Source organism: Camelus bactrianus, chromosome 25 (assembly GCF_048773025.1).
Source record: "Camelus bactrianus isolate YW-2024 breed Bactrian camel chromosome 25, ASM4877302v1, whole genome shotgun sequence".
NCBI lineage: Eukaryota > Metazoa > Chordata > Mammalia > Artiodactyla > Camelidae > Camelus > Camelus bactrianus.
Genome location: NC_133563.1, coordinates 15,200,452 through 15,225,400, shown reverse-complemented (window position 1 = coordinate 15,225,400; position 24,949 = coordinate 15,200,452). Strand labels below are relative to the sequence as shown.

The 24,949-nt window shown below is 38.0% G+C and overlaps 2 protein-coding genes across 5 annotated transcripts in view; both read right to left on the bottom strand.

The window, feature by feature from the left end:
• The window catches only part of EMC2 (ER membrane protein complex subunit 2), a 479,224-nt gene that overhangs the window by 17,912 nt on the left and 436,363 nt on the right, over positions 1–24,949 (bottom strand). Inside the window, exon 16 of one of the 2 annotated variants that reach the window (XR_012502164.1) lies at positions 5,281–5,428. The gene's annotated coding sequence lies outside the window, so the exon portion shown is untranslated. The remainder of the gene's footprint in view (positions 1–5,280; positions 5,429–24,949) is intronic. The other variant, XR_012502163.1, reaches the window with a different exon arrangement.
• Positions 1–24,949, bottom strand: part of TRHR (thyrotropin releasing hormone receptor) — a 152,284-nt gene that overhangs the window by 74,411 nt on the left and 52,924 nt on the right. The window contains exon 1 of one of the 3 annotated variants that reach the window (XM_074352659.1): positions 5,285–5,367. The exons of 1 other annotated variant lie outside the window; for it this stretch is intronic. The gene's annotated coding sequence lies outside the window, so the exon portion shown is untranslated. Of the gene's footprint in view, positions 1–5,280; positions 5,368–24,949 lie in introns of those variants that run through there. One more of the 3 variants, XM_074352660.1, reaches the window with a different exon arrangement.

The following is a 24,949-nucleotide window of genomic DNA, read 5'->3' as shown; positions in this document are numbered from 1 at the left end:
AGGACAGTCATTAGAAGTAAGATGTAAGTTAGAGAAATCATAGGTGCAGAAATTCAGAATGCAGGCACCAGAGGACATGTGAGCTCTCAAGGATCTCTTTGAATTGGTGTGTCTGGAGGGAAGGGGAATCCAGCATTTTATAAAAATTTAATTAAACATTAGAATACAGGGTAGTTCCAGCTAACATTTACATAATGCAGAATAGATAATTTACATTATGCAGTGGTAGCTTATATATTAACCACCAATTCTTTCTAAGGGCTGTTAACCTCTCTGTTGTCAAGGGTGGTTGTTGAATCTGTCTCAGTTCTGTTCCTGGTTCCCAGTATCTTCTGTGTCTCTGTGTTCATTCCAAAGTTTGTGCAGCTCATACCTTTAGCCTCCCTGGTTCTTGTAAGTTGTACATGTTCTTTGTTGCCCTCTGTGTTTACCTAGAGTCTAGTAGTTACGGTACAAGGACTTTCTAAGTCAACTGAAAGATACTGTCTGCTCCTGCTGCTACTACTCATATGCTTTTACTTTATTTCTTTAAATTTCTCTTTCATATCTGTACACTCCACATGATGCTAACACCTATATAAGCAGGACATAATCCCACTCTTTTTGGAGGGTAAGATCATAGGCTTTTAGGTCAGACCATCTGGATTAAAAATCCTGGCTTTACCATTTACATAAAGTTGCTAGACCTTTCTGTGCCTCAGCAGCCTCTTCTTGTAACCTATTTAATGGGGTTCTTATTTTAATTGGGTCTCAGAATCATAGAACTGGATTAATTTTGATCACTGATCTATGACCCACTCTCATTACCACTCCACTCAAAGTCATTTTTTAACCATCTGTCTAGGGTGAGCACTTACGAAACCATCACCAGCAATACAAGACTAAAAGACTGACAATAGCTAATACTATATACACATGTCTTCCTCATCTTATACTCTTTCTCTTTCTTGTCTAAGACAACTATTATCTCAAATGTGGTGCTTGACATTCTCTTACTTTCTTTGTAGTACATTTCTATCATACCTATTCACCAAAAATTTTTAGTCATTTTAAAATTCATAAAAAGAAAACATCAGGGTGTATACAATCTTCTATGACTGATTTTTTCACTTAAAATTACATTGCTAAGATTCAACTGTAAATTTGTGTCCAGGTGTAGTTCATTTGTTTTGACTTTTTAATTTTATTATATAAGCATACTACGATAACACAATTTACCCATCCTCCATTTAATTTTGTTGTTTCTAGGTTTTTACTGTTATACAACAGGGCTGCTATGAACATCTTTGTGCAGGGTTGCTGGTGTATATGTGCTGGAGTTTCTCTGAGGCTCACAGCTAGGAGGAGAACTGCTGGGTCATAGACTATGTTCTGCTTTACAAGATATGACTGAACTGATTTCCAAAGCATTGAAGTATGTGCAGTTGACATTTGGGTATGGTGTAAGAAGGAACGCAATTTCATCTTTTTCCTTATTGGACCTTATTCTAACTCTATTCGTTGAAAAGCCCTTCTTGCCAAATGATCTGGCATGCTACCTTTCTCATATACATATCAAAGTTCCACAAATTATGGCTGTGTCTTTCAATCTATATTCCCTTGATCAATATTTCTATCCTTCCACTAAGACATAGCTTCAAAATGAGCCTGGATATTTGGCAGTACCTCAGATATTTTGTATCCTTTATTCTTCCATATTACTTTTAAAATCAGTCCTTCCTCTCATATTTATCTATTTAGTTCTTCTTTAATGTCTTTCAATGATGTCTATACATTTCCCAAGAAGCTTTTACATGTTTTGTTAGGTTTAACTCTGTATCTTGGATTTTCTGGTTGCTATTTTCAAGAGTTTTAAAGTTAAACTTTCTAAATTATTCCTGGTTTATAGAAATGAATATCCACCTTGGTAACTTATTTCATTATCTCTAATAAATTATATATAGATTCTTTTGGGCTATGTAAATGATAATGTCTTCAAATAGTATTTATTTTTTACTTACAATTCTTATTATCTTGGTTTCTATTTCTTGTCTTAATTTTCTGGCTCTAAGTCCTCCAATAAAATGCTGGTAGAAATGGTGATAATGGGTATCTTCAACTATTTTCTATTTTCCCCAATTTAGGTGATGTTCACTGTGGAGGACGTTGTTGTTGTTTATATACCCATTATTATTGTAGATTACTGAGGGCTTATCCTGAATTTATGTTCAATTTTATCTACTTGCTTCTGGATCTTTGAAAAAGATGGCTATGGCTTTTCTTCTTTAATCTGTTAATGTGGCAATTACATTTACAGATTTTATAAGACTAAATCACCTTTGTATTCTTGTGGTGTGCCCGAGTTACTCATTGAGTATTATCAATTTTATGTATCATAGAATTGAAATCATTAATATTTTGTTGAGGATATTTTACATTTATGATCATGAGAGAAATGGGCTTGCTCTTCCTTCTTTGTCTGACTCCTGGTCACTGTCTTCATGGAATGAATTTAAGAATATTTTGTCTTTCTATTCTCTAAAAGAGTTTGAAGAAGATGGGATTGATCAGTACCTTGGAAATTTAATGGTACTTGTCTGTGAAACTCTATGAGCCTATGGTGCAAGGGGGAATTCAGCTAAATGTTTAAAGTCTAGCTTTTGGTTGGGGTCAGAGGTAGGGTGGCTGCTTTGTAGTGCCTGACCATTTTTACGGTGTAATTTCTCCCACCATGACTAATTTCAAGCTACCTGTGTGACATGAATGAAGGAGGCTGGAGTCAGGAAGAGATGTGCCCAGTAGGCTCTGCTGAGGCTCAGCACACCACCAGCATGACCTGTAATTTCTGCTTCCATCCTGCAGTCACTTTAAGTGCAAAGATGGTCCTGATGCAAAAACTGGAGTCCCAAAGGCTCCAAAAGTAACACAAACCTGAATGTTGATTTGAAATTAAGTGCCACCCCACACTCCCCTCCCAGTTTATCCTTGCCTCCCTCCTCAGATCTCTTAACTGCAAGGGGGAGTGGTGGAAGTGGACTAACTCATCCAGGATAAGATGGGTGGAGGGGGAGAGAAACTAGTGGAAAAGATCACATGACACCCACAAATGTCTTCACCTACAAGGAATCTTCAGGGTAAATGATATGAAAATGCTGCCTTTTCTTCTCACAGGAAATTGAGTGAGTGTGTTGAAAGGCTTTTGCTGGACCTCTAGCTGGATCTTCTGTGATGTAGCAATGACTCTCCTTTGGCTGGCCACTCCTTCCTCAGTGATTGTTAATTAATTAATAATTAAGAAATATTTATTAACAAGTGTTGACCTAAAACAAATAGAATACCAGATACTTCTCCAGCAAAGATGGGTTTACCCGGGATCAGCAGAGAATTGCAGTTCTGGGTCTGCAACCATGGAGAGCAAGTGCCCCACAGAACAAGGGAAAGAAAACGCTTTAATAGAGGAGAAAAGGATGTTGGGATGGCTGTAGTGGATAAGAAGTCCATGACTTCTCATTGACTGAGTCCTTGCCAGGGAAGAAGAGAGGTCTTTCTTCTTCCTGTTGGACTCTGCTATTATCACAGGGTATGAGAGCTCCCTCTTATGTTCTCCCAGTTTCATTTAATTGATGTTCCTTTTTATTAATTGTTTCACTAATAAATATTTTATATTAAAATTTTCTTAAGTTAGTAAATATTAATGACAATTTATAAAATATTTTTGAATAAATATTTTCTAATAAAATACTAATGATAATAATTTATAAAATTAGTAAACATTCATTGAACAATCTGTTCTAGCCATGAGGACAAGCACTTCTCTAGGTACCAGGAAAACAGCATGAACACAACAGACACAGATTTCTATATTTTCCAGGTCAATTCTCTCTCCATTGTATTTCACAGGAAAAAAAAATTTACACATTCTTTGGCCCACCTTAAGAAAGTATAGTTACTTTCAGTTAGCTGCAGAAACTTGCATTAGCCCCACCATCAAAGCAGCCCTCAAGCCTATTTCTGCTGCCTTCCAGATTTCTAGAGACAAAGGTCAGATCTCAGTCCCCTGTGTCCCTAATAAAAAAGACTCTCTGAGTGGTCTTGTTGAATTATTAGAATCAATTACTAGACTTGTTTTAAGGGGGTTGGAGTACCCCCACCCCCCCACCCCACCTTTTACTTGAAGGAAGAGGGGCTGGGGCTCCAAAGATGGATCTGCCCAAAGAAATTTCCTCACAAAATCCTCTTTCTCAACTGCACTCTCTTGCATTCTCTTTCATCACCCTTTCGTAAATAAGATTTTGTTTTTAGTGTTGTAAAATCATCTTTCTCTGGCTATTTCCTACAAATCTCTGCATACGGTCAGTCTCTCGAGCTACCTCAGTATTTTATGCAGTATTTGGCCTGTCCTCTAAGCCAGAATGGTTGGGTTTAAATTGGTATCTGAGACCAATGACAATAGCTGTGAGACACTGAACAAGTTACTTGGCCTGTCTGTGCCTCAGTTTCCTCATTGAAAGAATGGGGTTTACAGAACTTCCTGCCTCATGTCTTTCAGTTTTAAAATATGAAAAGCTCTTAGAAGAGAGCCTGGCCCATTGTAAGCCATTGTTATTTACAGCCTTTTCCTGTATCAGCTGAAACTTCCAAATTCGCATCTTGCTGCTTTATTCTGTTTCCTTGTAACCTCTTTTATTCTCCTGTCTTTAGGCTGATTGGGATTCAAGTCGGTCCAAGTCACTCAAAGACACCTAGGCTTCTACTGCTGATGACATCCTCACAAATAAAAGAGTTTTCCTCTTTCCTGCTCACTATGTACAGTTTGCATAATTATGAAAAATGACCCTTTTTATCAAATTTTTCCTGAGCTTGTCTATGAAAAATCAACTTCTAAACTATTACCAAGCAAGAAACAGAGTATGGTAATCATTTTTCTTTTTTAGTGGCAGCTAGAAATTAGAGCTTTCTGGAGGTGGAATTTCATAGGAACTGTCAATGCTGGGTTCTTTATTTTGTCTTTTAAGCAGGTAATTCTTCAGTGATCATGAGTGACAACTTGAAGTGAGGGCAATAATGTCTTAAGGATGTTGATGATGGTTATGAATAATACTCCAATCTCAATTTGTGGCATATTCAAGGAAACACATCTCTATTTAATTGTTTTTCTCTGATATTTCAAGGGTTGTAATAGTTGAACTCGAGTTCACAATAAGATCACTGGAATCATAATTCAAATAATGTGAAACTGCACCACTGATTTCTTGATGCAAGACCTCTGGAATTGCAATAGAACAAAATTCAACATTTTACCTACTTAGTAGATTTCGGTTGCCAGGAGAGTACTTTGCATCCTTCCTTTTTGAAGGTCATGGAATCTTTGAATATTCTCCAGTGGAGATCAAGCCAGGTTGTAATTCATAGAACTTGAGGTAGATTTTGTGAGCAGAAAAGTTCTCAGCTATAAAAAAGTAGGAAAACAACTTCTTTAATGTATTTCAGCAAGAAAAGATTAGAGCTCTTCTTGTGAAATGATTCTTCACATAGTAAAAATGTTTAGACAAACATTTTTTTCTGGATTGGTTTTTATTAACTGAATAACTGAATTATTATGATTTTACGAGTTTTTCTTTTCCTGCTTATTTGAATTTCATTGATTGAATTAATCAAATCTATCAGTTGTTTTGCCTTACAAAAACCAATTCCTGAATGCATTCCGTGAGATGCTGATTATATGGGATACATATCCATCCATCCATCCATTCATTCAATGTTTATTTTTGAGCATGTGCTATGTATCAGGGCTAGTTATTGGGTATAAAGAAGCAAACAAAACTGAAAAGTCTGCTCACAGAGTTTACATTCTAGTAAGGGAGATGAAAAATAAGCAAATAAGCAAATAATTCTATATTATCATGTTGTGAATAGTACCATAAAGAAAAATAAGATGAGGTAAGGGGCTATAAGAAGGAGCTTATTGTTTTAGAAAATGATGTTTTTTATACAGAAAGGTACAAACCTTCTGAGAAAGTGGTATCCGTGCAGTGAGTGGGAAAGGCATAGAGCTATCTGGGGAAGAATGGTACAGGAAGAATAGCAGTGGGCAGTGACAGTGCTTGACGTATCCCAGAGACAGCAAGGTGGTCGGTGCGGCCCAGGGAGGCGTGTGTGAGGCAGATATTGACAGAGGTGAGAGACCAGATTGTGTAGGGCTTTGTGGACCTCGGCCAAGACTCTGACTTCCATGCTGAGTTGATGGGAAGGCACTGGAGATGTTTGAGCTGGGGTGATGGGGCGGGTGGGTGTGTGTGATGTCATTTGATTTATGCTTTAAAAAAGTTCCCTTTGATCACTAAGTGGAAAATACACGGTAGACTGAGGGAGTGAAGGGTAGGATATTAATAGTATTTTTTCCCTTAAGGTTTCTGTGGTCAAACAAGTTTTAGAAATACCACATTAAACAAAGAGGAATATTAAGGGATTTTTTTTTAGGAACTTCATATGTTGATATAGCTTGTGTATCTCAAACAGTGTAATGGAAGCCACAATGTTCTCAATTTTACCACAGAAATATTTTTTCAGGGACCCTCTTAAGAGATTAGTGGTCACAGACCTCATGCAGGATGATGCTGATGCAGATGCCACCTGAATAAATCACCTCTCTTTGGAGAAACATAAACACAAACAGAGCTGAGAGGGAAGTATGCTGTCAGAGTAACTCATAATTTCTTCTGTGACCTTAATTCTTGACCCTGGTGAGATTGTTTTCTGTTTTTAGCAAGGCATTATTAGAGGAGGTTTGCTTTTTCGGAGTTCTGTGCTGAGAATCAGGGAACTGACTATAATCCTACATCCTTACACAGCCTTCGCCCATGCCTGTTAGAGTCCAGCTTTTGATAAAACACCCACATTTCTCCATTCACTAGAGGAAACAGTACATAGCCGATTCTTGTATCACTGGAAAGACGAGTCAGGCTTCTTAATAAATGGTTCATTTCAAATGGGCAGGAGAATCAGTGATTGTCAAGAGAAACATTATGCCCTTTTGGGTAGAATGTTACTCCGGAGATAAAGTTATTCACACTAGGAAGAATAGTCATTATTTTAAAAGTAGTTCTTTAGCTAAAGGGAGCAGTATAGTCATGGAAACCTTAGCTCTGTCTTACCTCCATGACATGACACATGTGTTTCTTAATTATCTACGGAAGCAATTTTAACACACAACTGTGTCATTATTCATCACATATGAATGTCCCTGAGCGGATACTGGCAAATTTTCGACCAATTTTCCCTAGAACTTTGCTAAATTAGAATATTTGAAAGGTTAATTGTCAAATCTTGGGTGGGGAAAACTTTCCAAAGGCTGAGTTTCCAGAGTGAGTCATAGGTGTTTATTCCATCTAAAAACATTTGCTTAAGGCAGTTTGGGGTTTGCTTTGTAGGAGGTTTGGTCACGTGGAAAACGACAAGGGAGAAGAGCTATACACAGAGGCAGAGGGAAGTAACCTGCATCCTGGGGCCCAGCAGGGCCTCTCCTTTCGTCGGAAGGGCGGGGCAGCGGGGAGCAGACACAGTGAGCGCCGGGCCGCAGGGCAAGGGCTCTGGAGTCAGGCACTGAGAGGCTGGAAGCCCAACTTTGTCACCTCCTAGATGAGTGGCTACTAGTTTTTTTTTTTTACGAAGAGCCTCCATTTTCTCTTCTAATAAAGAGGCGGTGATAGCCCCTCGATGGCGCTGTTGTGTGGACAATTTAAGATGATACAAGTACAACTCATTTGTCTCTGTCCCGGGATGGAGTTTTGTTTTTGTCAGTGTGCCAGCTGTGAAGCAGAACCTGATTCCTTACCTTCACTAGAAAGATACAGCTCTAAAACGTCAGCGACCAATGTGGACTGTACTAAATATCTGCGGAGGGAGGAGGAGGTGGACGTCCATGTGGCACAGGGCATAGCATGTCACTCCGAAACTTGCAGCTACTAGTTATCTCTTGCTGAGCGAGTAGACTGCTCATTGTAACATTATATCCATACATTCCTTCTTCCTTTTAGCAACAGAAGCCTCCAAGTTTTAGCCGAGCACAGGGCTGCCCAGCTGGAGACTGCATACTTCGGCCTCCTTTGCATCCAGTTGTGACTCAGTATCCAAGTCAGGCCTGTGTGGTCTAAACAAATACCATAAATGCAATTGCCTGGTCATCTCTTTGGAGTTCAAGCTGCTTATCTTGGACTCTGCTCGTTTCCCATTTCCTGTGACCTAAAGAATACTGACAACTCAACAGCTGTAGAAACTACAATTATTCACCCTCGAACTGTGAAATGCTAGCAAAATAAACTAGCTCGTTGAAGCCACTATATTTTGAGTCTTCTTGTCAGAGCAGCTTAGTTTGTACTCTAATTATACGCAGACCACTTCTCAGTCTCAGATCACTCTCTCTCCTTGTCCTCCAGGGCCTGGATCTCCAGGCTACAGTCTCCCCCTTCCTAGATCTGATGCTCCACCTCACTTCCTCTCACACCTTCTCATACAGTTCCATTTAATTTTTTTTCTATTCCCTTCAAACATCTGTCCCCACCTCGCCTGCCAAATGCATCATTATTTTCTGTATATCAGGGACCCTCCAGCCACTGGCGTATATCTTCTTTAGAAGGTGGAAGAGGATTGTAAATCACAAATGATGTTTTCCCCGTGTTAAACATGGAAAACCCTCAGATAGAACCTGGTAGGTAACAGGCGCTTGTGATGAGCTCTTCCATTTCTCACTTAGGCCTGTGCCTTCACCATGAGTTGACATGAGTCCTGGGACAAACTGGGAAGATTTAAAGATATACTGTGGTACTATAACCCTACTATAGATCGAAACTGAGCCCCGGGAAAGATCCAGATCAGTGATAACCTGAGCTGAGTTTAGACATCTTAGGAAGGCTTTGGGTCAAAGAGAACCTTCTCAGTGAAGCCTAACCCTGGTTGCTAATCTAAAGATTAAAAAACATACAGATTCCAGGCTCCCACCCCTGGGAAGTCTGACTCTACAGGTTTGTTGCAGAGTCAGGAAACCAGTGTTGTTAGCATTCATCTCAGGACATTGTGAGGTAGCCACGTAGCTGGTGCACTGACTAAAACCTTAGATATCATGAATCTAGGACTTCGCAAAAGCTAAGGTGGTTAAGGAGAGGCAGATGTCAGGTAATGCTCATTTCCAGTACCTTTTTCCCTCTTAATTCTCAGCTTCCCTGATAACACTAGAAAAGATTAAACTGATAATTCAGCCACAGGATAAGGAGCCTTAAATGTTTCCAACCACTTCAAACTATGGGTCAGATTCAATTCTCAAGTTCAGCTGTATATGGCTGAGGACTACAGAGGGTTTTGAGCGCATCCAAGTAAACATCACAATTTGGCTTAGTTCATGTATAGAAGCTGCCAATGAAAGACAAAGGGAGAATAACAGGAAATGGGAACACATCCGTTTGGAGGCCTAGCTACCTGATATGTTAGCTTTGGCAAGCCTTGTACACTTTGTCCTGCCAGTGAAGCTCCTGTCAGGGAAAACTGAAACACTGACCTCATATGGCTGGGATCAGCACCAGTAATGCCACTGTACATATTAGGCCTTCAAAACAGTTCCAGAGGTTGATCTGGGGCTCCACTTGGCAGCCCTGAACCTCACAGATCATTACCTATAATGGGAATTATGCATGTTTATTACTGAAATGATTTATTTTGAAAATGTTCATGGCCTAGAGCTCCAGAACTCGCATATAGAAAAAAAATTCAACATTTAAACTAAATGCAGCAACTTTCAGACAGAAAAATGGATGTTAAAATTTCAGCATCCGAACATTATGCAGCAGATGCTGAAAGTGAGAGGAATGTATTAAAGGGAAAAATACTGGGGACCAGGGAATCAGAGGCAAGGAGAAGGCCTTTGGAGGTCCTCTTTTCCATCCCCTGCAGGGATTGTCCCACAGGTCATCTCCCATTGCTGACCATCTCCCTCGTAGTGAGGATGATGGGAGGGGAGCTGGAGGCTGCAGAGACAATGTTTAGAGGGCCTTCACTACAAGACTAGATACATGGGATTTTATTCTCTTTGTACGTTTTTGTTTTAAAGAACATCAAGGGACATCATTTATAATGAAGAAGAATGAGATTTAATTACATTTAACCTAATGAAAGAGCTTATGCAACCTCTGGTGCTACTTGTGGATGTAGCTGTATTAAGCTGTTTTGGGAATAGGAGCTATTATTCAAAAGGCTCATCCTTTAGATTAGCACATTGGATTCTGCAGTTTGCCAAGATGTCAGGCATGAATAAGAAATTATTTGCTCTTGTTTTGACAGAAATACACTCAAGCATTTTGGATTATCTTCTGCACTTCAAGTGTTCAGGAAATCCCAATACCTATCAAGAGATCCATGCCAATTCAATTGTCCTGTCATCCCCTTTTTGTGGTACAGAAGGAGGTCTCAGGTTGGGAGCAGGCGGAGGGAAAATTTGCATGTGTTCTACTTGTCTGATGAACGTTTCTTCTGGACAACTCTATAACATAGATTTTCTCATCTTTACCTCATTCCTTTTCTTTTCCTGCTTTTCCTCACCCAGGATCATGTACTTCATCCTCTAGCAAGCTTCCAATACTAAGGTGTACTGCACCCCTACTTTGTATTAGGTTTTGTATTTGGTGGATCACACACATATATTTATTTACCACTTACATGCCTCTAAATAAGTGGTATTATTCCCATTTTGCAGGTGGGGAAATTGTTACTCAGAAAGGATAGGTAACTTGATTGAAATAATGAAACTGGCCAGTGTCAGAGCTGGAACTTGAATCTATGCCTTCTAATTCTAAACCAGTGGTTTCTCCACTGTGTTATGCTGCTCTGCCATCATTGCAAGTAACTACTTGGAATTTAATCACTTGGACTTTTGAAGCAAATTAATTTCAGAGTAAGATATACTCTGGACCACTGGACTCCTGAATGTCCTTTCCTGCACACCCTGTACTCTCCCATAATCGCAGCTGGAGCGGAAAATGCTACTCTTTAGTGAGCTCCCACTGTGGGTACCACTGAGAAACATTACATGTAACACGCAGAAGTCTCGACTATTCCATGAAATCCTCTGTTGACACACAATGACCAGTATGGTTCTCCCCCGCCCGGTCTCGAAGTGGAGTGCAATCACACGGCTAAAACAGCAAGCAGCCAGTGAGAAGCAAGCAAAGCTCCGCTGCTTATCTGCCTTCAAAGCTCCCTTCATCCATCACTTACAGGCACTCAGTTTGAATTTGGAGTAGGTGTCTTTCACGGTGTACCCTGCTGTGCTCCATTAGAGAATGAATTTTGAAGTTCCAACTGGTGCCAGCAAGAACAACGCGGGCATTAAGTGCGGTCCATCCCTCTGGTGGCGCTCCACAGTGGATATTTGTCTACAACCAGGGACAAGTCCAAGCACTGGCTTTAATTTATAGTGTCTGGCAGTTTCTACTGCTGGGATCTTAGTCAAAACCAAGCGCTCTCCCTCTGTCTGTCTTTATCCATCTCATTTCTCCGTTAATATTTTAAAGTATTCTTCATAAGTCCCCAAACATGGCTTTTGGAACTTGACTATGATCCAACATCTGTTACACATTATGTCTAAGTCATGATTTTGCCAAAATCTAGTTCTCTCTTGGGCAGAAAAATATGGAAGTGAGTTCTAATCCTGTCATTCTTGGGCCAGTCATTAAACTTCTCTGAGCCAGTGTCCTTGTCTGGACAGAGTGAAATAATATCTACTTGAACAAGATGGGATTGTGAGCATTAGGACTGACTATATGAAAGCATTAGTCCACTGCAGGGGCTAAAGAAGTGGTAAACGCTTGCTTATCTGAAGGTGCACAGGGAACTCTTCTCACGGTATAAATGTAGTAATACATTAATAAGGAAACCAAGTGGGAAAATGTATCAGGAATTATTCATATCCCTCACTGATGGGAGGTTGACCGGGTCATTGTGCTGGTTTGGCCAGTTTATACTTATTACTTGAATGCCATTTCTCTGATCGCGGCTGGAAATAGTCCAAATGATGAATTCTTTGGGACAAGAAATTTAAAGGCATGGAGACCAGGAACTCAACTCACCCCCCCAGGTATGGGTCAATATTGAGAAAAATGGATTTAGTTTTGGATCTCACCTTTAACCCTGAAATGTGTGGAATCAGGCAGTAGAGGCAGCAGGGGGCCTGTGCAAGGACAGTGAGCCAGAAAATCAAATCTGGAGCTCAGGAATGTACAAGGGAATATAGAATACAAGGGAAGGAGCATGACAGAGTCAAGAACCAAATCTAGTGGATGTGGAAACTGGTCAGGTCACCAAGAGTAGAACTGGGGTCTTGGTATAAAAAGGATTGACTAAGGGCTTGTTCCAATTCTAGCCAGTTCCTAAAATAATCATTTTTAGGGGTGCATTTTATCTGTTTCCTTTATTCATATCACTGCATCTGGAAACCCACTCTATTGGCTTTTCTCCTGTTCCTGTTTGAAATTTTAGATAGGGTTCTAGCTTATGTGCTTGTTCTAAAGTGTGGAGTCTTATTTTTTTAAGATAATAAGCTGTCCAATCTACCCTAATGTTAAAATTTCAAACCTTCCTTCAATTTAACAGTTTAATACTCCACACCAACCCACTTGTTGGGCTCAACTCAGGCTAGTGACCTGCAGTTGGAGGATAGGACATGGTTAGCTGCTTCTCCACCTTTTCCCAAAACTGCCTGGCTACTTTCTTCTCTCATTCATCCTTCTACATCAGAGGGTGGAAGGGCAGGGGAAGGGCTGCAGTATGGATGAGAAAAAGAGAGGGAGGGTATGATGGGTACGGTTTCATCCATCACTCCAGGATGTCAGCTACCTGATCATTCTCATTGATTGGTGCTTTTGTAGGTGTTTGGAAGTATCCTCCTCTTCCTCTGGGGGGGAGGGGTGTCCTCCCCAGAAGTTCCCTTGATGTAGGTGATTCCTCCACAGGCTGGCTGCCCTGCATTTTAGCTGCAATAAACACATCCCCCTGGGAGTTTCCAGGAGATTTAAGTCCAGCTCCTATCATTGGGTCCACACCAGTCTTATTGCTAGGGAAGTGTAGACCACTCTCAAGGAAGCCCATTTTACTGCAGACTGGGTATCCCTGGCCAGCCTCCTACCTTTAGGCTTTGATTTTTCTGGAGACCTATGGCTAAGTCTTGGAGTAGCTCCTTTAAAATCATCCTCACATGGTTTAAGAAGGGCAGTGGCAGTGAAGTCTGCCAACAATTTCACAGCTCTCCTCTAAAGAAATCATCTCCATCACTCTTTAAACCAGCTTCATCACACCCATCCCCTTGAGATACCCTGGAGATGAGCAACGGGCTAGACATCACAAAATTGGAGTCAGAATCTCTTGGCAGGTCCCGCAGAGATGGTCAGGTGCTTATTGCTTATGGTGTTTGGAGGTTAGCCAGGTAAACAAGACCACAGGAAAAGTCACACCTAACATCTGGTTACTCAACTAGAAGCCTCTGTAAAGAATTTTCCTGTTGTGCTGACGTCTTAGCCGCTGTCCTTGCATTTCCCTGTGGGGATCTTCAAGGGCCCTGACAGCTTCTTACACAGTCTGAATTTCTTCTCCTTCTAAGAAGTTGTTCCTTCTTAGTTGTTACTTCTTAGTAACCATTACTAACTTCATGGTTAGAAGGACATGATTTATTTTTATTGTTCAGTTAATAAACTCTGCCCTTTATTTCTTGAGTTATCTAACACAGACTATTGAAATCTCTCTGTGCCAAAACTTTGAAATTTTTGAATGAACCTAATACCTAAGTCACTGGGTTGTTGTGAAGATTAAACAAAACACTGGTTGTAGAGTATTGACACACAGTGCTATGAAAAATCTGATGCCATGAAATAGATTACCCTGTTTAAAAGAAGGCTCTTTTTGTGAGGATCTGGGGAGAAGGAAAGCAGGGTTCATTTTATGTACTGGAGGTTTTGGCTCAAAAGTACCCTTCTCTAGCAGAAAAGAAGCAAAATCATGCTGATATACATATGACCCAGAGAGTATGTTCTGGTGAAAAAGCAAAATAAACCAGATATTTTGACAGATCAGCCTGCTTTATATACATACATACATATATACATGGTGTATATATAATTATATTAAGTAATACAATTATGTCTAATATATATTACTACAATTATATATATATGGTTTTAAATTATTGGATTTTGTGTCTGTACATTTGGTGAAGTGTTTAAAGCAATGGTAACTAAATGATGCAAGGCTGCGCCTCTGGGACCTAGTAGGAAATTATCCTGGGTAAGCATGGCCTTGGTCAGATGCACCTGAGTTAAGAGACTGAGGGAAAAGCTTCAGTTCTGATCACAGTTGCTGTGCCAAGTGTGATTTTTCTCCCCTTCAGATTCAGTCTCTATCTCATCTTCAAGAATATTCTATGAGATTTTGCTAAATACAACTGCAAAGTTTCACATACAGTATTTCTGAAGAGGTCCCATCAATAAACTCTGTCACCCTAACTTTAATAGTCATGAATGTGGTTTAATAAACTTCATTTTTGGAAGGCTATGTGCCCAATAGGCCTCTGTGCCCTCCTCTCCGTTACCAGCAAGTATATCTAAAATAACCTAGCATGGACTTTCAGGTTCTTTTTCAAGAATCCAATTCCCAGCATTCATTATTTTTACTCTCTGGTTTTTGAGGTAGTAGTCTAACTATATGGTAACCAGTTACATTTCAGAATGGTCTAAAAGAACATTCATTAGACCTGAAGGCACCCACCTGGGACCAAGTGAGGAGAAATTATACAGCTAAAAGGTTAGAACAGGGCTGATGGATTCAAGTCAGTTCTTTCAGTGTGGAAACATTGAGTTCAATTTGTTATATTATTGTAAACAGGAGGAAAGCATTAATATAGTACAGTTGGCCCAAAATATTTTTTTGAACAGACATATTTTGAGTTATCATTTTCCTCCTGGTGAAAGGGATTTTCTTAATAGGCAACACTAGCATTCTAAAAGGAAACTCTAATGATAGGGACAATCGTGGGACTGAATTCACATTTACACGTGTAGATGATTCAGGCTTTCAGGTAAATATTGGAACACTAGCTTATTCTGTAAACCTTCAGAGTTATTTAAAACCAAGTAGCTAAAACACTTCTGTTCTTTTTCATTATTTTATTTTGACATTAGCTCCATTCTATGAAAGGCCTAGAGATAGTCCTAGAAAAGACAGAGTCTGAAAGAAATGCCTCTGCGCTCCCTCTCACAACCCTCCTTATGGTATTTGGTACATAAACTTGTCTAATACAGGGGCAAGTGCTTAAAAATATCTTTAGAATCTGAAAACAGAGAAGTCAAAAACCATGAAGGCTGAGAGAAGTGGAAATTAGGAGAGGAATTCTCCTCACTTGTTTGGGTGGTGGATGTGTGGAAGGATGAGTTGGAGGGTGGATGGATGGATAGATCTGCCTTTCCCACATCCTCACGTCTATCGCGACAATTCAGCAGACACTTAGTATGTGTCCTCTTATCAAAGAGCCTGGACCCGACTGTCTTACTAATCAGAAAAACAAAAGGAGTACACCCATCCTTGGGGAAAAATAACACAAATGACCTGTCTGAGTTTGAAGTCTGATTTGGCTACTTCATGACTGTGTAAGCTGAGAAAATCCCTCAATATTTCCAAATTTCAATTTCATCCAATATAACAATGGGTAATTAATGTATACTAAACAGGGGTTTTGTTAGAATTCGGTGAGATAATATACACTACAATTTTACAGACAAAAGTAACCTTTGGACACATTACATGTTATTCTTTTCACTTTACAGGTTTCTTCAATATAAAAGATACAATGTAAGTTTCAAAGATAGGGATGTCTAGGTTCAGTAACCATCAAATATATTAGAAACATCTTAACCATCAGCAGACCAGGCTCTGATATCGTCTATGCAAATTTGGCCACAAACACACACACACACACACACACACACACACACACACACACACACACACACACACAGTTCATCCACACCTGAAGGCCATTCAATTGTTAAATACATTCATTCAAAAAATATGTATTGGATGACTATACTGTGCTAGATACTATGCTAAGTTCTGTGCATTTAACTTTTGCCTGGGCAAAGGTAAACTTACATACAGGGCTTTTTCTGTCAAAGTTATTTAAATGACATCAATTAAGACAAGTAGTTCCAGCATTAGAGCTTTGTTTGAACTTTTGAGTTAAATATGTGATGCAGCCAAGTATGAAAGAAGACATGGATTGGTGGAGACTATGGCACACTGGAGAGTTCAAATCTAACCTAAAGACAGTCAAATTCAAATTAATTAGAAATAAACTGTATTTCCCAAATAAAAAGATGGCAACAGACTGAACAGGCCTGGTGTTTCTGAGTTTATGGTTCTCTGTTGTATGGTCAGTTACAGATTCCATTTATGAAAGAAAAGAATTTGCAGATTCTAACATGCTACAACCTTCTAGAGCTTCCATTTTGTTTTGGTTTGAATTATTCTCTCTAACATTGCTTCATGGTAGGGATAGTTGAAGATAAGAACTACGTAAGCCACTTCTTTTCAAGTTCCACTACAAATCAGAGAAGAGAGAAGCAAGGAATAGGTCTGTCTCTAAAGGAGGCTAGCAGGTATCTTTTGCAAGTGTCTTTTTGATCAAGTTTGTCAGAAACACAGTGGGACAGCTGTTTTCAGCCACAACATTGGGTCCTCTTGGCAGTGATACAAAGAAACAAATGATAAGATGCTTTTCTGGCCTGAATAACAGCAACATAGGATAGCCACCAGCAGCTGCTAAGAACCCACATGCTTGTGGGCTGTGCTAGTTCCCGTGAAAAGCATGTCAGGCAACTAGGTGGACTAAACATCCATTTGGAACCATTTCCTTAGAGGAAAAATAAGCAGAATGTAATTTCTTGTGGGAGAATAGATTATGTGTCAGTTGAGAATGGCATAGACAGAGATAGTAAAGACAAACATGTCCCTAAACATCAATGCAATTCAAGGAGTAAATGCACATAATGGGCTGACTGGAGATAATATCTTTTTTTGTTGTTCAGGTCAAGTTTCCAACACGAGATGCGAATGAGAGAGTATTAACACAATTCTGCTTGTCATGTTAATAAGATTCCAAAACAATTCAACTTTTTGGATACATTGTGTTTCTATGAAGAAATATTTGGATGCCTATGATTCGTTGTACATTCAGACCAACGCACACCCTGGTCCACATACCCGTTCTTGTGTGTCAGGGCTCAGGATCCCAATGCCTTTTGGGAATTTCCACCTGGACGTCCTGAAGAGATTTCAAACTTTATATTCTAAAATAAACCTACTTGTCCGCAATCTTCATCTCTCTCACACTTCTTATTCCAGCAAACGTCATTTGTATCCATCTAGTCTCCCAACCTACAGAGCTTAAATTCAGTCACAGTTTTTTCCCTTTTCTACATGCATCTAATTGGTCACAAACATTTACTTCACGTTACAATTATTATTCACCAGAAATGTATTTTGAATCCCAACTATGTGATTTATCCTCTTTGCCACTTCCTTGGTTCAGATTCTCATCACTTCACATTTGGAACTTTTGGAGTGTTTTTCTTTTTATTCGTAAGTAGATATTTACAACTGGATTTTAAACATTATGTAAATAGTTGAAGTGGAATACTGTAAATCATGCAAAAAAATTAGATGATAAAGGGAGAAGCAGCCCTTGCACTCTGGAGCTGACCTTGCACTCTTAGCGGGGCCTTAGAGTTGCAGGTAGTTGCCCTGGAGCTCACGATAAGGCTGTGATGTTCTTTTTTTCCTTCTATATCTAGTGATTGACATTCTACTTGGGAAAGGGCTTTCCTTTTCTCCCATTTATTTCTTTATTGGTTTGTTTATTTTTAACAGTATGGGCTGATGGATTCTTATTTATTCAATGGGTTATACTCTATTATTAAAATGAGTTATTTTGATGCTCTAATTGTCCCAGATTTGACCAATAGTAACCTCTTCAAGCTGGCATCTGTGTCCTTGGACATATATACTCATTCTTTGAGTACTTTCTTACTTTTTTGGCAGGACAAAGTATTCAGAAAAAAAAAAAAGACATACAAAACTGCACAGTGCTCGCATTAAAGGAATGCACAAAGAAAACAAAAGCAATGTGATAATTGAATGCAAAATGGATCTTGGCGTAGTTCCTAAACCAGAAAAAAATATTTTCCTATAAAAGATATTACTGGAACAATTGGCCAAATGTGATTAGATATTGTCAATTAGATTAGACTGTATCCAAGTTAATTTCTTGACTGTTAAATGACAGCATATTCTTGTTTTAGGGAGCTACACACTGCTGTGTTTGGAGGTAAATGTGTATGTGACTTACTCTGAAATGATATTTAGGAAAAACTAACAATAGAGAATTATATGTATGTATATTTCTATGTACTGTAACATATATTAACTATTACATATATGAGAGAGATTGATGAAGCAAATGTGATAAAATGTTATTATTTGGGAAGCCTTGGATATGGATATATGGAAATTCTATTCTTTTTGCTTTTTTTGTAATTCTGAAATGTTTAAAAAAAACAAACTTTAAGAAAATAAAAAGAAAGATCTTGGCTCTTCTGAGAAGAATAAATTGTCAGGAAACAAAAATGGAGAAAAGAATCCAAAAAAGAAAGCTATTATAGTAGTGTAGGGAGAAATGACCATGACATAGACCAGATGATGGATGCAGTGCATGTAACGAGATGCAAACAGACTTAAGATACAAGTCAGAGAAAGAACTGACAGGACTTGGCCCTGAATTGTATGTGGCGATGAGAAATGGGAGACATAAAGGAGGACATCTGGCTTTGGGGCTTCCGTGACTTGATCAATAGTGGTGTCATTTACAGATATGGGAACTTGGAGAGGGAAATTCGGCAGAGAAGGGGAAATAAAGTGCTTTTATTAAGACATATAAAATTTGAAATGGGTGTTTGTCATTTAGGTGGAGATAGATGAAATACCTGAGCAGCTCAGGGAAGTTTGTGCTGGAAAAAAACTTGTGGCGGTGGTCAGAATAAAGAATAAAGATGGTATTCAACACCATGGAACTAGATGAAATAACTTAGAAAGTGAATGTGGAGGGTGAAGAAAAGATAGCCTTGAGGCACTACTATATTTCAGAGTGGATAAAGAGGACCTGCCACCTAATTTACGAGGCTCAGTGCAAAACAAAAATGCAGGGCCCTTTCTTCAGAAATTGTTAAGAATTTTAAGATGGTGACAACAGAGCATCAAACCATTCTGGGGCCATATAAGGGGGCTGGAGGTCCCTGCGTGACTGCCCAGGTGCACACCTATGAAACTATCCCTGTGGAAAGAGAAGGAAGACCAGTAAAGGGGATTGAGAAGGAACAGAGAGCGCCGATCTCACAGAAGCCAAGTTAGGAGAATTTTCAGGAAAAAAGGATGGTGACTGCAAAAGCAGTCTTAAGAGGGAAGTTCATAGTGATAACAGGTGTTCCTCAAAAAAAGAACAATCTCAAGAAAACAACCTAACCTGTCATCTAAAAGAATTAGAAACAGAAGAGCAAACAAACCCTAAAGTCAGCAGAAGGAAGGCAATAATAAAGATTAGGGAGGAAATAAACAAAACAGAGATAAAAAAAAGAAAAAAATTACTCAAAGAGCTGTTTTTTTGAAAGAGTAAACAAAATTGACAAACCTCTGGCCAGGCTCACCAAAAAGAAAAGAGAGAGAACACAGTAACAAACAAAACAAAATAAGAAAGGAAAATGGAGAAATTACCACCAATACTACAGAAACACAAAAAACTGTAAGAGAGTACTATGAACAACTATGTGAAAACAAATTGGACAACCCAGAAGAAATGGACAAGTTTCTGGAAATGCACACTCCACCAAGATTGAGTTAAGAAGAAACAGACCAGTTGAATAGACTGATCACTAGAAATGAAATAGAATCAGCAATAAAAAATCTTCCTACAAACAAAAGTCCAAGATCAGATAGCTTCACTGGGGAATTCTACCAAACATACGAAGAACTCACACTGATCTTTCTCAGACTCTTCCAAAAGATTGAAAAGGGGGGAATACTGCCAAACTCATTCTATGAAGCCACCATCACCCTGATACCAAAAACAGACAAAGACATTACCCAAAAAAGGAAAATTACAGGCCAATATCACTGATGAAAATAGATACAAAAATCCTCAACAAAATAATAGCAAACAGAATTCAACAGCACATAAAAAAGATCATACACCAGGATCAAGTTGGATTCATCCCAGGGACACAAGGATGATTTAACATATACACATCAATCAACGTGGTACACCACATCAACAAGAGAAAGGACAAAAATCACATGATCATCTCAATAGATGCACAAAAAGCATTTGATACAATTCAACACCCATTTATGATAAAAACTCTTACCAAAGTGGGCATAGAGGGAACATATCTCAACATAATAAAAGCTATTTATGACAAATCCACTCAGCCACAAAAAAGAATAAAATGATGCCATTTGCAGCAACATGGATGGACTTAGAGAATGTCTTTCTAAATGAAGTAAGCCAGAAAGAGAAAGAAAAATACCATGATATTGCTCATATGTGGAACCAAAAAAAAAAAAAAAAAAAAAAAGAATAGATAATAGAGGACACTAGTGAACTCATCTACAAAACAGACTTGCAGAGATAGTAAACAATCTTACGATTACCAGGGGCAAAGGGGGTGGGAAGGGGTAAATTTAGGAGTTTTGAGATTTGCAAATGTTAGCCATAATATATAAAAATAGATTTAAAAATTTTCTTATATATAGCACAGGGAACTATATTCAATATCTTGTAATAACCTTTAATGAACAATAATATGAAAACAAATATATGTATATATATGAATAACTGGGACATTATGCAGTACACTAGAAAATGACACATTGTAACTGACTATATGTCAATTAAAAAAGAAGAAATTGCAATTTGTTTCTAGTGTGTCATTGCTACTAGACTGGTCATATCTTCTAGGCCTTTTTGGCATTCAGATCTAGGAAATGGGTTTGTGACATTAAAAGAAAGCAAATATTTAAAAGTGTACGATATAAACTATAGGCACTATGCTATACAGTAGCTCTCTAGAACTTATTCATTTATAAGCATAAGTGAAACTTTATACTGATAGGGTAGATTATGTTAAGCGTTCTTAAAACAAAACAAACAAACAAAAAACTCAAAACAAACAGACACAAGGAAACTTTGGGAGATACTGAATACGTGTATCCCTTTGATTGTGGTGATGGGATCACAGACACTGCATATGTTAAAACTCATCACATCAAATATGTGCAGTTCTTTGTAAATTAATTATATTTCAACAAAGCTGTTAAAGGTTTCTAAAAATCAAGAAATTCAAAAGATTATCTTCAGTTTATTCTGACACTTTCTATTTAAATTCAGGACCAGAAGGTTTTCCCTTAATTTCATCAATCTTACTAACAAGCTCATCTATCTCCTTTCTCTCATGCAGAAATTTATGTCTCAGTATAATTATTCACTTGATTTACCCCAAAATATACACACAAAAATCCCAGAATAACAATAACAACACCATCCCACAAATATGGTCACTGGAAAAAAGCCTGAATTGTTTTCTCAGTTATATTTGTCCTTTGCTTATATCCTGCTAGGGATATACAGTTCAGTGTGCGATTTTCAAAGTCATTTGGAATTTTTCAGCTCTGTGTGGTTAGGCCACCAAATGGTTAGACAACTAGGTTCATTTGTTTAATTTCCTTTTTATTTTTAGGAATTTTAAAATTTTATGTAATTTTTAAAATAATTATGTATAATATTGAATGGTATCAAACTAAAATCAACAGAACAAGCTAGTATCTCTCCCTGTTGATATTAGTCTTCCTTCTACAATAAAAATTAGTAAAAAGATTATTATTCTTCCATTAAAATAAAATCATGCATGAATAACACAGGTGTACATATGTGTATTATATATATGTATATGTGTGTATGTACGTGTGTATATAGTATCTCCCACCATCTTAGACAAATGATACTCCATATGCACTTTTCCTCATTTTGCTTTTTTCACGTAACATCACTCTTTGCATTTTTAAACTTTTTTTGTAATCTCCCATGTACGATTGAGAGTTGAATTTTATAAAATGAATTTTTATTTTTCAAATTCAGAACTTCTTCAGCTTAGGAGAGTTTTATTCTCTGAAATATTTTTTTTCTTATGGAGTCCTATCAAGTTTGTTTTAATGTCTTCACTAGTACACATAGGAGGAATTTCTTTTTTCTGCCTTCTAGATCTCTGTCTTCACTTTCAGATCATTGAAAGAACACTTCTCCTCTTCCTAGAAAGTTTGAATCCCAAAAGGATAGGTCTGCTTTTCCTCAGAGATATTTGTCTTTTACTTGAGTAAATTCGGATATTGCCATTGAGAGAAACAAGCTGAGTGACTCCCACATATTTAGCAAATGTGGAAATACCCACATTGAAACAAACTGGAAAAGCTGAGACACACAGGACTGCAGCAAACAAAGAAGCAGTTCTCTTTTCTTAGTACTGGTGTTAGTATAAATTATGATAAATATTATCCACAAGGCAAAGATAAAGAGAAGATGGAAAGACAGCGCAGGGACATTGTGAGAGTGCAAGGCTGAAACCTGACTCCATCTATGAAAGCTAGGCCTGTTGAATGGAACCAGATGACTCATTAGAATCTTGCCTTTTGCCCAGCACTTTACTATATAGTGAGTTGATGCAATACAACCAGAATTTGAAATCTAAGATATAAAAAATAGATAAGCAACAAGGACACATTGTAGAGCACAGGGAAATATAGCCATTATTTTTAATGACTTTAAGTGGAACATAATCTATAAAAATATTGAATCATGTTGTATACCTGAAACTAATGTAATACTGTAAATCAACTATGCTTCAATTAAAAAAAGGGAACCTTAAGGAATGTTCAGCCTATATCATCAAACTTGTCACATATTTATTGTCTATTAAGCATTAGGTCAGGATAGAGCAGACTAAAAAAATTTCTCTTTTTTTTGTGGGTGGGGGAGGAAAGAAAGAAAGGTTCTATAACTTGATCAAGGTCATAATGAAATCCTGTGACTTGGAGAATCTGAAATACTATTTCTCGAGCCTCACCCTGTGCTCTGACCACAAAGTAACACTAGATTCTTTACAAACTACAACTACTGGCAGTCCCATGTGTAATCTCAGCAGCATTTGGGCAGAAATGTAATTATTTCTTGAGGAGCTATCGTTCAGAGTTTTACTTGTCCTTTTCCTGACTGGAAGATTGGGTCACATTGTGGATGGTTGCATTGGAGCTTATTGACTTTAGTTTTCCCTATTGTCTAGATGTCTTCTGTTCTTTTTCACTTTCCTTTAATAAAATTTTAAATGAAACTTAACATTTCCAAGCATAAATCTGTACAACACAAACTTCTAAAATGCAGATTTGCTAAAGGAGTGCCTTTCTAAATTATGCAATTATTATGTCATAGAGTAGATTTGGAGATAAAGCAATGAGGTAGTTTATTAAAGGCATGTAAGACATATATGTTGGAGTTTATTCCACAGGACAACTTTATATATCAAATTATCATATCAGGGTGGTCCCTTGGAACTCCACAAACTCTTGATCAGGGAGTATAATGCAATCTTGGGACCCATGAAACGTAAGAGAATCCATAATCCCTTAAAATTGAACATAAAACTTTTTGTATATGTCTGCTTTTTTTTTTTTTTTTTTTTTTTTTTTTTGGCGAGAAGGTCCATAGAGCTCTTGAAATTTTCAAAGGACCTTGAGGCCTCCTTAACTTCCATATGAGAATTAATGTTGTAGAGAAAAAAGACTGTTGTTAAATTTTAGAATTCACTATGGAAAAGGTGCTCTGGAGAGTCAAATATCTTGATTTGGTTGCTATAGTCTAAGATGAGTATAGTATTGTGAACAGCTATTTCTACTGAATGGTAATTGTCGTTCTTTGTCTATTGCTTTAAATATTTTATCTCTAAACCTCATAGATTTTTACAAGGTAGATATTATTCTCTTCATTTTATAATTAGGAAACTAAGCGTCCAAAAGTCTAAAGGACATAGAGTAGATAATTGATAGAAGGTCTGTTTGGCTAAAAAGCCTGCATACACTTTTTTCTAATTAAAAGGTAGTGACATTTCATGTTTTTTGAGTAAATACTGTATAAGATCATAAGCTAAACCCTTTACAGTTGTTGACTTTTAATTCTCAGAAATACCCTGCAAGATAATATCATTATTCTCATTTAACAGATGACTACACTGAAACTAAGGAGTTTTCAACAATTTGAAAGAGGCAGAGCTGAGTTCAAATATCGAAAAGTTGTAAAATGTTTATTTCCTTTTACATACACAATACTCTCTTCAAAATGATGAGTTAGGAATGTGTTCAGATGCAAATAACATAAACTTGCAGAGAGTATTTAAACAAATACTCCTCTTATAACAGAAGTCTCAAAGACAGTGGCTCGGGGCTGGTGCAATAACTGGAGGATATTCAGCAATGAACTAGGCTCATCTGATCTTCCTGTTCTATCATAATTACTATGTAGCTTTCATTCTGGTAAGATGGCAGCTTACTTCCAGGCATTACATTCTTACTCAGCCCAGAAGAATGGGAAGTACAAAGGGCAATGTAAAAAATACTTTTTCCTTGGGAGAATTAATTTGGGAACAGGAACCCCCTAAGGGTCATCTTAGTAACCAGAAGGTAATTGCTACTAAGAGCTAGAAGCAAGGCTAGGGAATGATGGATTATGAATCAGGTACATATCGTTGCCCTGTACTAATCCTGGATCTAGTTAGTAAAGAAGACAGGAAAT